Source organism: Chrysemys picta, chromosome 5 (genome assembly GCF_011386835.1).
Source record: "Chrysemys picta bellii isolate R12L10 chromosome 5, ASM1138683v2, whole genome shotgun sequence".
Lineage (NCBI taxonomy): Eukaryota > Metazoa > Chordata > Testudines > Emydidae > Chrysemys > Chrysemys picta.
The window spans coordinates 39,957,814-39,971,354 of NC_088795.1; the positions used below are offsets into that span (position 1 = coordinate 39,957,814).

At 44.4% G+C, this 13,541-nt stretch overlaps 1 protein-coding gene across 2 annotated transcripts in view; it reads left to right on the forward strand.

The window, feature by feature from the left end:
• Positions 1-10,620: 10,620 nt before the first annotated feature.
• The window catches only part of LOC101950484 (N-deacetylase and N-sulfotransferase 3), a 101,868-nt gene continuing 98,947 nt past the window's right edge, over positions 10,621-13,541 (forward strand). For both annotated transcript variants that reach the window (XM_005290314.5, XM_065596284.1), the window contains exon 1: positions 10,621-11,201. The gene's annotated coding sequence lies outside the window, so the exon portion shown is untranslated. The remainder of the gene's footprint in view (positions 11,202-13,541) is intronic.

Here is a 13,541-nt window from a genome sequence, read left to right on the forward strand (position 1 = left end):
TCCAGCATGGACCAAAAGGGAGACATTGGATCTGACTGCTGTATGGGGACAAGCATCTGTGCAAGCCGAACTCCGATCAAAAAGAAGAAATGCAAATATATTTGCCAAAATCTCACAGGGCATGTTGGACAGAGGCTACAACAGGGACGCACAGCAGTGCCATGTGACAGTTAAGGAGCTCAGGCAAGCCTACCAAAAGACAAAGGAGGCAAATGGTCACTCTGGGTCAGAGCCCCATACATGCTGCTTCTATGATCAGCTGCATGGCATTCTAGGGGGGAGACTCTACCACTATCCCAACACTGTCTGTGGACACCTGCAAGGGGGGAGTCTCACCCAACAAGGAGGAGGATTTTGTGGATGATGATGAGGAGAATGAGCAGCAGGCAAGCGGTGAATCCATTCTCCCTGGCAGCCAGGACCTTTTCATCACCCTGGAGCCCAATACCCTCCCAAGGCAGGATCCCCGACCCTGAGGCCAGAGAAGGCACCTCTGGTGAGTGCACATTTGTAACTACAGTACAGGGTTTAAAAGCAATAATGTTTAATGTTTGTTTTGCCCTGAAGAATTGGGATGTATTCGCGACCAGTACAGCTACAGGAAAAGTCTGTTTGCATGTCTGGGGATGGAGTGGGAATCCTCCAGGGACATCTCCATGAAACTCTCCTGAAGGTACTCTGAAAGCCTTTGCAGAAGGTTTCTGGGGAGGGCTGCCTTATTTCGTCATCCACGGTAATACACTTTACTACGCCAAACTAGTAGCAAGTATTCTGGGATCATTGCAGCACAAAGCATGGCAGTGAATGGTCCTGGGTTTTGGTTGCATTCAAGCAACATTCAGTCTATATCTTTCTGTGTTAGCCTCCGTAGAGTGATATCATTCATGGTCACCTGGTTGAAATAGGAGAATTTTTTTAAGTGAACAGTAAAAGGACCCCATTCCTGCTGGGCTGTTTGCGCTTGGCTAAAAGGGATCATCCCAGAGAATAGCCATGCGGCAGGGGGGAGGGGAGAAGGGGTGGGAGTAGGTGTGTGCTGCACATCCACCCAAAAACCACAGCCCCTCCTTTTAAATGTGAAACCTAACCCATTGCTTGCTCTGGGAAAGGGGGGGTGCTGCAGTTTGAAAACATTCCCACATGTTATGAAGATGTAAGAAGCAAACCCCCCTCCCCCACCCACTGTACCAAAAGGCTTACCATGGCTATGTGTGATGAGTCATCGTACCGGCAGGTGCTCAATATAAAGGCAAAATGCAACCTTGTAACTAAAGCACATGTGCTGTCTGCTGTGAACTGCTTGATTCACTATGGAAGAGTCTCCCTTTTGTTCTCAGAAATGTATCATCTTAAATTTTACTCCCCCTGTCATCTCAGTCCCTGAGGTTATCGCAGATTAGAAGGTGAAAAAAACGCACTCACGATGACGACACATTTTCTGAGCTCATGCAGTCCTCCTGCACTGATAAGGCACAGCTTAATGCATGGAGGCATTCAGTGGCAGAGGCCAGAAAAGAATTAAGTGAGCACAAAGAGTGGAGGCATCATGCGATGCTGAGGCTAATGGGGGAGCAAATGGACATGATGAAGCGTCTGTTGGAACTGCAGGAAAGCCAACAAGAGCACAGACCCCTGCTGCATCCACTGTATAACCGCATTCCCTCCTCCCCAATTTCCATATCCGCCTCATCCAGATGCCCAAGAATGAGGGGGTGGGGGGAGGTTCCAGGCACCCAGCCACTCCACTCCAGAGGATGGCCCAAGCAACAGAAGACTATCATTCAAACAGTTTTACTGTAGCCACACTAAAAATCAATGTGGCCTTATCATTCCTCCGCCCCCACCCAGGCTACCTTGTCCATTAATTATTTATTTTATTTATATTTATAAAAATGGTTTCAAAACAATGGTTACTTTATTTCAAAGGTGGGAGGGTGGTTGGCTTATAGGGGAATTAAAATCACCAAAGGAGGTGGGTTTGCATCAAGGAGAATCACACACAACTGTCACACTGAAGCCTGGTCAGTCATGAAACTGGTTTTCAAAGCCTCTCTGATGCACAGCATGCCTTGCTGTGTTCTTCTAATTGCCCTGGTGTCTGGCTGCTCAAAACTGGATGCCAGGCGATTTGCCTCAACCTCCCACCCCACCATAAATGTCTCCCCTTACTCTCTCAGATATTATGGAGCACACAGCAAGCCTCAATAACAATGGGAATGTTGGTTGTGCTGAGGTCTGACCTAGTCCGCAAACAGCACCAGCAAGCTTTTAAACATCCAAAGACACATTCTACCACCATTCCGCCCTTGCTCAGCCTATAGTCAAACTGCTCCTTACTACTGTCCAGGCTGCCTGGGTAAGGCTTCATGAGCCATGGGAGCAAGGGGTCGGCTGGGTCCCCAAAGAACTGTTGGCATTTCAACATCCCCAACAGTAATTTTCTGGTCTGGGAAGTAAGTCCCTTCTTGCAACTGTTCGAACAGCCCAGAGTTCCTAAATATGCGAGTGTCATACACCTTTCCCAGCCATCCCATGTTGATGGTGGTGAAATGTCCCTTGTGATCCACCAGTGCTTGCAGCACCATTGAGAAGTATCCCTTGCGGTTCACGTACTGGTTGGCAAGGTGGTCCAGTGCCAAGATGGGGATATGCGTTCCGTCTATCGCCCCACCACAGTTAGGCAATCCCATTGCAGCAAAGCCATCCAGTATGACCTGCACATTTCCCAGAGTCACTACCCTTGATAACAGAATGTCAATGATTGCATTGGTTACTTGGATCACAGCACCCCCCACAGTTGACTTGCCCATTCCAAATTGATTTCCAACTGACCAGTAGCAGTCAGGCATTGCAAGCTTCCACAGGGCTACTGCCACTCACTTCTCAACTGTCAGGGCAGCTCTCATCTTGGTATTCCTGCGCTTCAGAGTGGGAGAAAGCAACTCACAGAGTTCCAGGAAAGTGGCCTTATGCATGCAAAAGTTTTGCAGCCACTGTGAATCATCCTATACCCGCAACACTAGGCGGTCCCACCAGTATGTGCTTGTTGCCTGGCCCAAAATCAGCATTCCATTGTATCAAGCAGTTCCACTGATGCCATGATGACCCAACTGCCACAGCCTGTGCTTTCAGGAATGTCTGTGTCCATGTCCTCATCAAAATCTTCCTTGTGCTGGCGTCTCTTAGCCCAGTTCTGCATGTACTCCAGGATAATGCACAAGGTGTTTAAAATGCTCACAACAGCAGTGGTGACAGTGAGCTGAGCGGGCTCCATACTTACCATGGTATGGCCTCTGCACGGGTAACCCAGGAAAAAAGGTGTGAAGGATTGTCTGCCGTTGCTTTCACAGAGGGAGGGTTGACTGATGACATGTATCTAAAACCACCCATGACACTGTGTTTGCCCCATCAGGCATTGGGAGCTTAACCCAGAATTCCAATGGGCAGTGGAGATTGCGGGAACTGTGGGATAGCTACCCACAGTGCACCACTCTGTAAGTCGATGCTAGCCATGGTAGTGAGAACGCAGTCCACCGACTTAATGTGCTTAGTGGGGACATACGCAATCAACTGTATAAAATTGATTTCTAAAAATTGACTTCTATAAAATCGACCTAATTTGGTGGTATAGACATACCCATAGTCTTGGTTCCTTGTTGCTCCAGTCCACTCAACAGCCCAGGCTGCTAGGGGAGAGATTGTGCTTCCTGCATATGCAATTCACCGCTAAGCTCTCCATTGGGGCCTTGGGCCTTTGAACGGCCCCCTACTCAGGGGTAAATACCACAATTTGGCCCACAAATTATGATGTGCATTTTCCAGGAGCACTTCACACAGCAATGTGAACCATTTGGTAATCTATTCCTTCTAAAGCACCTCTTGACTAGAAGAGCCTTTGAGAGTTAATCAAGACTTTCACATTGATTGGAAAGTAATAATAGCTTATGAAATGACATTTGTAAATTGCTTAACATTTTCTTGTGACTTTCTTCATTTCATAGTGTCCCTACATGTTTAGAGTTTTTCTCCCTCATTACTAAGTTCAGCCAAAAGTTCAATCCTCTAAATGCAAAGACACGTCTAGGAAATTAGGCCCTAGTCCAGCAGAACACAAGCATAACTTCAATGGGACTACTCAAATTCTTAAATATATAATTGTTTTGTTGGAGTGGGACCTTAGAGACTGAAATTTAGGTAGCCACAAATCAGGCTCCTTAAATTGGGCTGTCATTCTCTGTAGATTTTTTTTTTTCCCCTCACGCTTTCTGTTGAGGATTATTCCTGTTTGACAGAAAGGGCTCAGTAAACCTCTACCATGAACATCCAAATCCTTAGAAAAAGGGAGGACATAGTTAGTATTACAGAATCCCACCCATGTTACACTTTAATACAGATGCTGAATTATGCCCCTCTCCCTGAACTGTAGGACTGACAGACTAGGGCAGTATAATAATATTATTACAATAATATGCATTGTCCTAAATGTGCATGGAACTTTGCAGGCAAATAAAAAACAATGAGCCAGATCATTACCCGGTGTAAGTCAGCCTAGATGCACAACACTCATGCTCACTCATACCACCTGAGTATCTGTCTCAATGTTCCTCCCCGATCAGGTTAGGAGCTGAGATGGGATATGATGCATAGTCAATATGGACAAATACTGATTAGGTACAATTACAAGTTATCTGACATTCTGGGCTAAATTGAGCCATAATTGTGTAAGCAAGACTCCTGGTAATTTCCACAGGGAGTTTCATATAAATTCCAGTTGCATGAAATGGCCACCAGATGCTAACTCAGGCCCACTACTATTTCTTCTGCATAATAACATGATCTAAGAATTAAACTGTTTGAGGCAGTCACCATCTTTTTGTTACGTTTGTGCATAGCATAATGAGGCTGGGCCCTGTAGGTGCTTTTGCAATAGAAATAATACATTTCAGACTTTAGTTTTAATCTTCTAGCTTTACTGGATTGCTGTATACCTGTAATTTAACTTTCTATATTTAATTACAATCTCTGGATCCTTCAGAAGAGCTTGAACTGTTTTCTCTTGAGTTTTCAGATTGGAATAAAAATAGTTCTATTGGCCTCTAATTTTTTTTAATCCCCTCTGCTGTAAATAAAGAATTATTATAGTATGTGATGCCCTGGAGAATATGTGCTATCATGAAATTCCCACCCCGATCAACACGAGAACTAAGATCCTTGTGCATAATGTATGGTTGTATATGGGCCACCTATCAATGGAATCTGTTTAAGATTAAATTAAAACAATATATGATAATGCCTCTCCCTGAGTGCCTGATTTTTTTTAATCTACTGTGTATTGCACCAGAATTGAAAAATTAATAAGCAGAAATATCAAACATGCAGATTAATTCTAGAAGAAAGATTCTTTTGCCGCCTTTTTCCCTCTTGACTGCTAAGACAGGTTGGCAACCCAATATGTTTCCCTGGAGGATAATGTCTTATGTTCCAGAATCTAAATTTTCATTTAAAAAATTGTTTTAGGATTATGTTCACATTCATGTGAACAGAATTCAAGAAATATTGTTCACCTGAGTCTGCATACAGCCTAAAACAACAGTTCTGAAGAGCAAATTGCTTTCTTTATCTCAATGTATGATGTCTCTGAATCCTAACAATGAAAATTTAATAACACGGTTAGTGCAACATTTGAGAGAATATCACCATTTAATTTTTTAAATCAGCACTGCCTAAATTTTGTAGTCAGACCCTACACTGCCCCCCGCCACCGCCGCCACCACCACCACCCTTTTTTTTTTAAGATGGCCAATGTCTTGATTTTAGATATAAAATTTGAATGTCGGGTGGAAATAATCACCAAAAGTGTTACTGAGGAGGAAAGACCTATAATATACTGAGGATTAGTGATGGGAGGGGGCACAGTATTTACTTTGTTTTGCAAATTATCAGATTATTTTCAGAACTCTTGTTTCTATACAATTGAAAATATTGGGGGTTTTTTTACAAGTTTTTACAGAAGTTATGTCCTATTTTGTTACATTTCCTGAAATCCTTTTTTATTTTCCAAATTGTTTGACAGAAGTTTTAATTAAATACTACTTCCTTCAGAAGAATAAGGCTGCTTTAGTCTGATTGTGCTCACAGCGTCTTTCTCTTTAATCCTCCCCCACCCCCACTTCTACTTTTCTCTAACCAATTTCAATATTACCAAGGACCTTTCAATCAAACTGACATATATTCAAAACAGCTAACTAAAATTAATACATTCTGAATTTATCCTGTGATTTGAATATTTATTAACTAACACAACCCCTTGAAAGCTAGCGACCTGATATAATGGGAAGGAAAAATCTTTCTCTCTCCTTCCAAAAGCAAATTTTCTGGTAAATTGTCCTATAGAGTGACAGAAAATGTTCAGTCCTCTTTGCTAATGAATCTGTCTTACAGAGTACATGGCATGCGGCTTGAGAGGTAAATGATGTTTTAATGTTGCAGCTCAGAATTGAGAAATACCTTAATGAATTTTTGGAGCTTTATAAATTCAAGAGCTGGCCATATGAAAGCTCACGTGACTTGTTTTACAAAGATGGTAATTGTTTGGATCCCCTGATTAGAACGGAACAAAACATTGTTATTACAACAGTTTATACTAAGCCCACAGATAACAAAACATTTTTACTGCCAAGTAGTCATCACCGAAGGCATGTAATTAGCAACTTGCCTTCAACTGGCTTGAAATATACTACTACCATGCATGCAAATAGTAGGACTTTTCAGGATAAGGTATTGAAAATGAAACAAATTACTGAAGAGAAACTATAATTGTTCTCCATTTAAAAGCTAAAATTTCTAAGGAAAACTGTCCAAGCACGGCTGCTTTCCCACACTATTTGCTACAATATAATCCTTACATCTTCAAAAATGAAGCACAGTGTAGTAAAACAGAGAACATGTTTAATGTAACAAGATTATAGGGCTTGACCTGTTTTCTTCCGCACCAGCTTCTTAACTGATTAATTTTTAACTGCCTGAGTGTCAGTATGAATGCCTAAAATCACATTCTCATCTTAGTTAGTTGCATTTACTCAATTGACATCAACGAGGTTGCTGGTGTACCAAAGAAGAGAATCTGGCCCTTAGTCTTTTACTGTGCAATTGCATGTATTGGCCTCAAAACCAGACACATATATTATTATAAGAAGTGATGAGTTCTGGTGATCTGAGCCCAGCTCTGGAAGGCAAGTTCTAACTGGAACCTAGACAATGAGTCCCTCTGTGAATTCTGGCAAATCATGGGTTAATCTTTGTCTCACTTCCCCCCTCCTCCCTGCGTGTAAAATAAGGACAAAAATACCCTTGTCAGGAGGGTATTGTAAGAATTCATTAATTAATATTTATATAGTGCTTAGAAAATGAATATACTAAGCATTATTAACATTTTGTATTTTTAAAGTTTTTTTTAAATAAAACTTTGTATTATGCCTGGTAAATCAGGCAGTTGGTGTTCTTTTTGTTTTTTTAAGAAAGAATAAGAATAGGCAACTGATTACTTCCCAGATGCTTCATGTTTTTCAATAACTTAAATGACTGTCACAGTCCTCCCCAGTAAAATTTACACAAATGAGATTTTATTTGATAAAAAGATGTAATAAAACAACAAAGTACCTGACTTCAGGGACGGCTTTAGGAAGAGCGGGGCCCGATTTGAATACCCGGCAGCGGTCCGGGTCTTTGGTGGCACTTTGGCGGCGGGTCCTTCACTCGCTCCGGGTCTTCCATGGCACTGAAGGAAACTGCTGCCAAAATGCTGCTGAAGACCTGGAGCGAGTGAAGGACCCGCCGCCGACATGCCGACGTAGACCCGGACCCAGGGCCGGCTCTAGGCACCAGGCACCTGGTAAGGGGCGACGGGGGGAGCGCGGCGCAGCATTCCGCGGGAGGGGGTGGCGCTCCAGCGGCGCTGGGGGGGGCAGGCTCCGGTTGCGCGGGGCTCGGCGAGGGGGCGGCGCGGGCGCGGCGCTGGAAGGGGGTTCCAGCGGCGGGAGGGTGGGGGGCAGGGGCAGGCTCCGGCAGCGCGGGGCTCAGCGCTGGGGGGCAGCGCGGGACTCGGCACTCGGGGGGGGGGGTGCGGCGCGGGCGCGGCGCTGGAGGGGGGTTCCGGCGGCGGTGGGGTGGGGGCGGGCTCTGGCGGCGGGGGGCGTCGCGGGGCTCGGCACTCGGGGGGGGTTTCCGGCGGCGCTCGGCGCGGGGGGGGGCCTCCAGCGCGCGGCGCTGGGGCGACTCGGGGGGGCGGCGCTTTCGGGGGGGTTCCGGTGGCACTCAGCAGGGGGGCGGCGCGGCCTGGCGCTCGGCAGGGGATCTGGGGGGACGGAACTTTTTTTTGCTGCTAGGGGCAGCAAAAAAGCTAGAGCCGGCCCTGCCCGGACCACCTTCGGGTGAGTAAAAAAATTAAAAAGGCACCTAAGTTAGGCACTCTTTTTTAGGGCACGGGGCCCTCTTAGGCGCAGGGCCCGATTCGGGGGAATCGGCCTAAAGCCGGCCCTGCCTGACTTTACTTAGCTTGGCAAAGCTGCATAAAATATACCCTACAAAAAGCAGTTGTGTGGTTTATGGAATGACATCTAACTGGGAAACAAATCATTTCAATGAAAAGTTAGAACAATGTAGAAGGTTTAATGTTAATGTTGTAACATAAAGATTTCTTGTAACACACAGTGAAATTTGTCATGCTTATAACTAGAGATGGGCCAAGGAAGCATTTTACAGATTATAATCCAAAATTATTTTAAAATGGGGGTTTGAAGTTTAGGTACAGAGTGAAAGGACAGCAAGGGTACGCTTCAGATCAGTGGTGCTGAAAACTTGTGAGCTGTTCTTGCAAGATTTCATCCCCAAATCTCTCATATATAGCTGATTTTCTGGGATTTTCACTGTTTTGGACCAAATCCAGAAAACAGAAGTTTTGGATTTGACAGAAGCTGCACTACAAAGGGTATGTTTTAGTGAAGGATTTTAATCAGACTTCCCTTTGCCCCCATTAAAGTTAGGGTAATGGGGCAGAAGGAACAGGATTCTGAGGTTACAAGTTGAGACTCTCTTATAACTTAACTACCAGTATATGATAAATATATTCTTCTGGAAACAATTTTCACGTTCTTCATTGAGAATTTTGCTGGAGAAAGAACAGCAGAATTGGAGCCAGGAGGTGATTCATAAGCACCAATCAGTGCAGCGCTGCTGCATCAACCATGCCCCTGACACTTACTGCATTTCAAGCCTTATTCATGTGTGAGTGAATAAAGAAACAAATCTTGCTCATCTCATTCATGCTACCAGTCCTACTGAGAATGGGACTGCTGGCATGTGAACAGGATTTGGCCCAAAGTACTTCCCAATATCAACACTATAGACACATTGTGCTAGACACTCTACAGATTGAACAAAATTACAGTCCCTATTCATCTATTTGCTCTGTGTTTGTACAGTACCAGCACTGTCCATAGCTAGGGCTCCTAGTTGCTATGAGAATACAAATAATAAATAACAATGCAAATGAAGTGTATGACAAAATGTATAATTTCTCATACTTATTTGTATTGTAACCAGAGCACTCATGTCATCTGTGCCCCCATATTTAGCTTTCATATGCCCAAACCACATGGTGTGTCTGTGTGTGTGTGAGACACACGCATGCACACACACAAATATTAATTATCTGTATTTCTATAGTGCTTTTTACTCCAACATTGCTGGATGCTTTACAACTATTAATTACTGAGGCGGTAAGTACTATCACACTCAGTTTAAAATGTGTAAACTAAGGGCTTTTGTGAGTTGCTCACTAGCAGATAATGAGTTAGGAATTTAATTTGGGTATTCTGGCTCCAAGTCCCCACTCTACATTCCTGTTTGCAATAGATTTCCCCATTACATGCTGTATACATACACACCCTGATCCTCGAGATTAGTTTGTCATGTTCTCGGATGTAGTTACTATGTCAGACTAAGGGTGGACAGAGGCAAAAAAATACAATCCTAATTCTTTACTGAAATGACGGTTTAAGATTTTGGATGAATGGGTGGGTTTGCACCTGAAATAAACTGGAGCAGGTCACTCTTTACACTGATCCAGTGCATAAATGCAACCAGGTAGATCTGTGCAATAACAAACCTCCACGGGGTTAAGGTGGAATAGCTACATAACTAGGGAGGAAGGCCATGTAAGTATCTAGCTCGCCAGAGCTGGGAGAGGCGACTGGATGAAACACGTAGGCGTGAGGGGCCTGGAGGGCATCCTTGGGTGGAAATACCTTTTAATAATTCACCGGTTGGTTCAATACAACGGAGGCAGGAAAGTGCACTGCAAGAGATAGCAGGCGTCTTTGGCCAGGGAGGCATTGGCAATACCCAGACTGTCCTCGGGGACGAGAAAAGACCCTGCCCTGCAACGCCGCCTCCCCCTCCGGACTGCTCCGTGAAGCGGGAGCGGAGCTGGGCGCCTCGCAGCAAGCCGCCTGCAGAGAGTGGGGGAGTGCAGCAGCTGGGCTCTCCCGGCGGCCGAGGCGCCCCATCCCCCGCGTGGCGGCAGCGCACGGACTAAAACCCGCCGCGGCCAGCTCCGCAGCCACGCACCCAGCCCTTTGCACAAGCCTCCCCACGAAGGAGGCGACTCGCGAAGGGAGGAGCCTCCGCCGGCCAATGGCGGAGAAGCCGGAGTCCCCAGCTCGCTGCTCCCGCCGCCTCTCCGAGTGCGAGAGGCACAGAGAAGAGCAGCGTCCAGCTCTCTAGAGCGAGAGGCAGCGGGTTCTGGCTGGTCCACGCTCCACCGCGGCACCCCACAGCCTCTGCACCCCGCCGCCTGCAGCGCAGCCCCTCACCTCTCGGCCGGCAGCGGCTGCTACTAAAAGCTTTGCTTGGCTCCTTCGTCTCCTGGGCGCTTGGGTCGTGCCGGCTGCTGCCTAGAGTCACCTCCAGCTCCCCCTGGTTGGGGGAGGAGGGGAAGCTCCAGGGGCTGTACCGCCTGCCTCCTCCTGGTGCTTCGGTTCGGGCTTTGCAGACCGGACTGAGCGGCCCCTGATTGGGAGGGCAGCGGAAAGAGAGAGGGAAAGACTGGCAGCGGCCACTCGTCCCGTCCCAGGAGGAGCTGCATGCAGCAGGTCTAGGGGAAGTGGAAGCAGCACCGGCATGTTTCTGGAGTGCACCTGGAGGTAATCATTGGGGCAGGGCTCGGCTCACATTTTGTGCTTTAAGCCTAGACAGAAAAGTCTCCAAACTCTATTATCTGCTAATCTCCTCACTCCCGGCCGCCCCCCAACAAACTTCTGCGGGGCATACTTATTGGTGACTGTGCAACTTTTAGTGCGTGTGGAGCTTTTCCCCTCTCTCATTTTAATCAGATCTGTTCAGACCTTTAGCTCCTGGGTGGTTCTGCTGGTGTGAATGCCCTGGAGAGTTATGTATGCAGCGATTATTTGCGGGGATGTATATTTATCAGCGTAGTTTATTAACCCTTCAACTGGCAAGATATGGCTTCGTTTCTAAAAACAGCCTTTAACGACACATCCCAAGTTTATCACATTTGGGAGAGTTCTTATTTATTAGCTCAGTTAGCATCTGTCTTCCTGGTCTGGTACCCAAGCCAGCCCTGCAGTGAATAGGTTTTTCTGTGTGACACTGTTGCCCTCTAGTGTACTAGGACATTGAGAGCTGCTTGATTGCTGTGTTAGTAAAAATAAAATATTATCATAACAATACAGTCATAACCCATTAGTTGGTAATATCTGAAATTTTCCCAAGTCCATGCAGAATTTGGCATGTGCTAATGTTTATTTCAGATATCATGTATATACCTGAGAAGTTCTATCAGCCTTTTTAAGTAATTTTATCTAGGTAAATTACTTAAAACACAATTTAGTTGACTCTTCAGGCCTGCCAGATAATTGTTTTGGAAATATTAATCTTTAGTCCATCTAATCCATCCTTCCTTTTAGTTGGTACACTTAGAAATGTTAAGTCCCCAGATAGTCATCTGTTCCAGCCCTGAAATTATGTGATACTTATAGCTTTCAATTACTTTCCTTGACTGTTACATATCAATATCCCTTTCAGTTAAAAATCTCTTCCAAACATATAGACTAAATATCAGCTTTCTTATTTTGTATTTTCCTGAGTGTTCAGTGCTTGAATTTTATGGCAGACAGAGATTGGTACCAAGTACTTGGAAGCAGTATGTATTTTTATTGGGGATCCAAAATATGCATACTATCATCTGTACCACCATTGCTTGCCAACAAATAGACATTGTTCCTTCATACCTTGTCATTCGTTAACTCCCAAAGGTTTGCCTGTTTAGCAACATTAATGTAATAATTTCAAAATAACTCCCTAATTATGTCAACACTTTATTTTCTCCAACATATTTCATGATTGTTTGTCTAAAAATGGCATTTTTGTTCAGTATCGTTAAATAATGTGCCAATCATAATAGTTTTTAATGCTTATGCTACACAATATGGAAAATATTTGTATTGTTTCTGGTTTTTATTTAAAACCAGTTTTTCAAATTGCACTTGAACATTATGTTGCAGCTGTGCAGGCAGTGGTCAGTGTGCAAAGGAACAGAGCTAGAATTTTGTTTTAATGTGTTATTAGGTTAGGAGAGAGAGACATAAAGATCTATGCAGCTATATGTAACTGCAGAAATATCATTTACAGTAAATAATATTTGATGGGTAACTCGGGAGGCCTGACTTCACATAATTTTTGTTTGTTCTTTGTAAACCAGAGGTGTTTTCATAATACAAATGTCAAGAAGAATTTATGTATACCAGAATATAGAAGGAGCTGAGTGTAGCATAACTGTACTGTTCCTACTCAGGGATCAGCGTATATAATATGTGGCTTAGGTATACCTTAATTTAAACTAAATGATCTTGCTTCAAATTGGAAACTGTTTTTATAGGCTTTATTTTCTCTTTTGGCTTTGGATATTTTTTATTTTTTCATTAATTATGCTGATGAAACTAGGTTTGTAATATAGTTGAGTTAAAGAGAACTGCTTCTGGTGGGTTAAAAGGTTTGCTGACAAACACTAACACAATTTACCACTCTGAAACCCGTCACAATTTTAACAGACTGCAATTTGTATGAAGGGTGGGATTCCATTTGGATGTACTTTTTTTTTTTTTTTTTTTTTTTGAGAAATTGACCCCAAATATGCAGGGATGGATTAAATTAGAATTGATGTCATTTCTAAAAAACACAAATACTAATTATGTCACGGAATGGCCAAGAGTATAACTTTCTCCAATTATTTTTTAAGTCCTGCACACAGAAAAATTGTATTTCCATTGTACAGAGGACCATTGCACACTAGTGGAGAGCCCATGCAAGGGGACTACATGCTTCCCTGTGCACCATGGGAATCTCTGTGGCAGATTTTTCCTCTACCATACAGAGGGGGGCAAATTGTCATGCTGGGGATGTGGCCACTATGTTCACCCACAGCCCAAGTCCACGAGGGGTGTGCACCACAAAGGAGGCTGCAG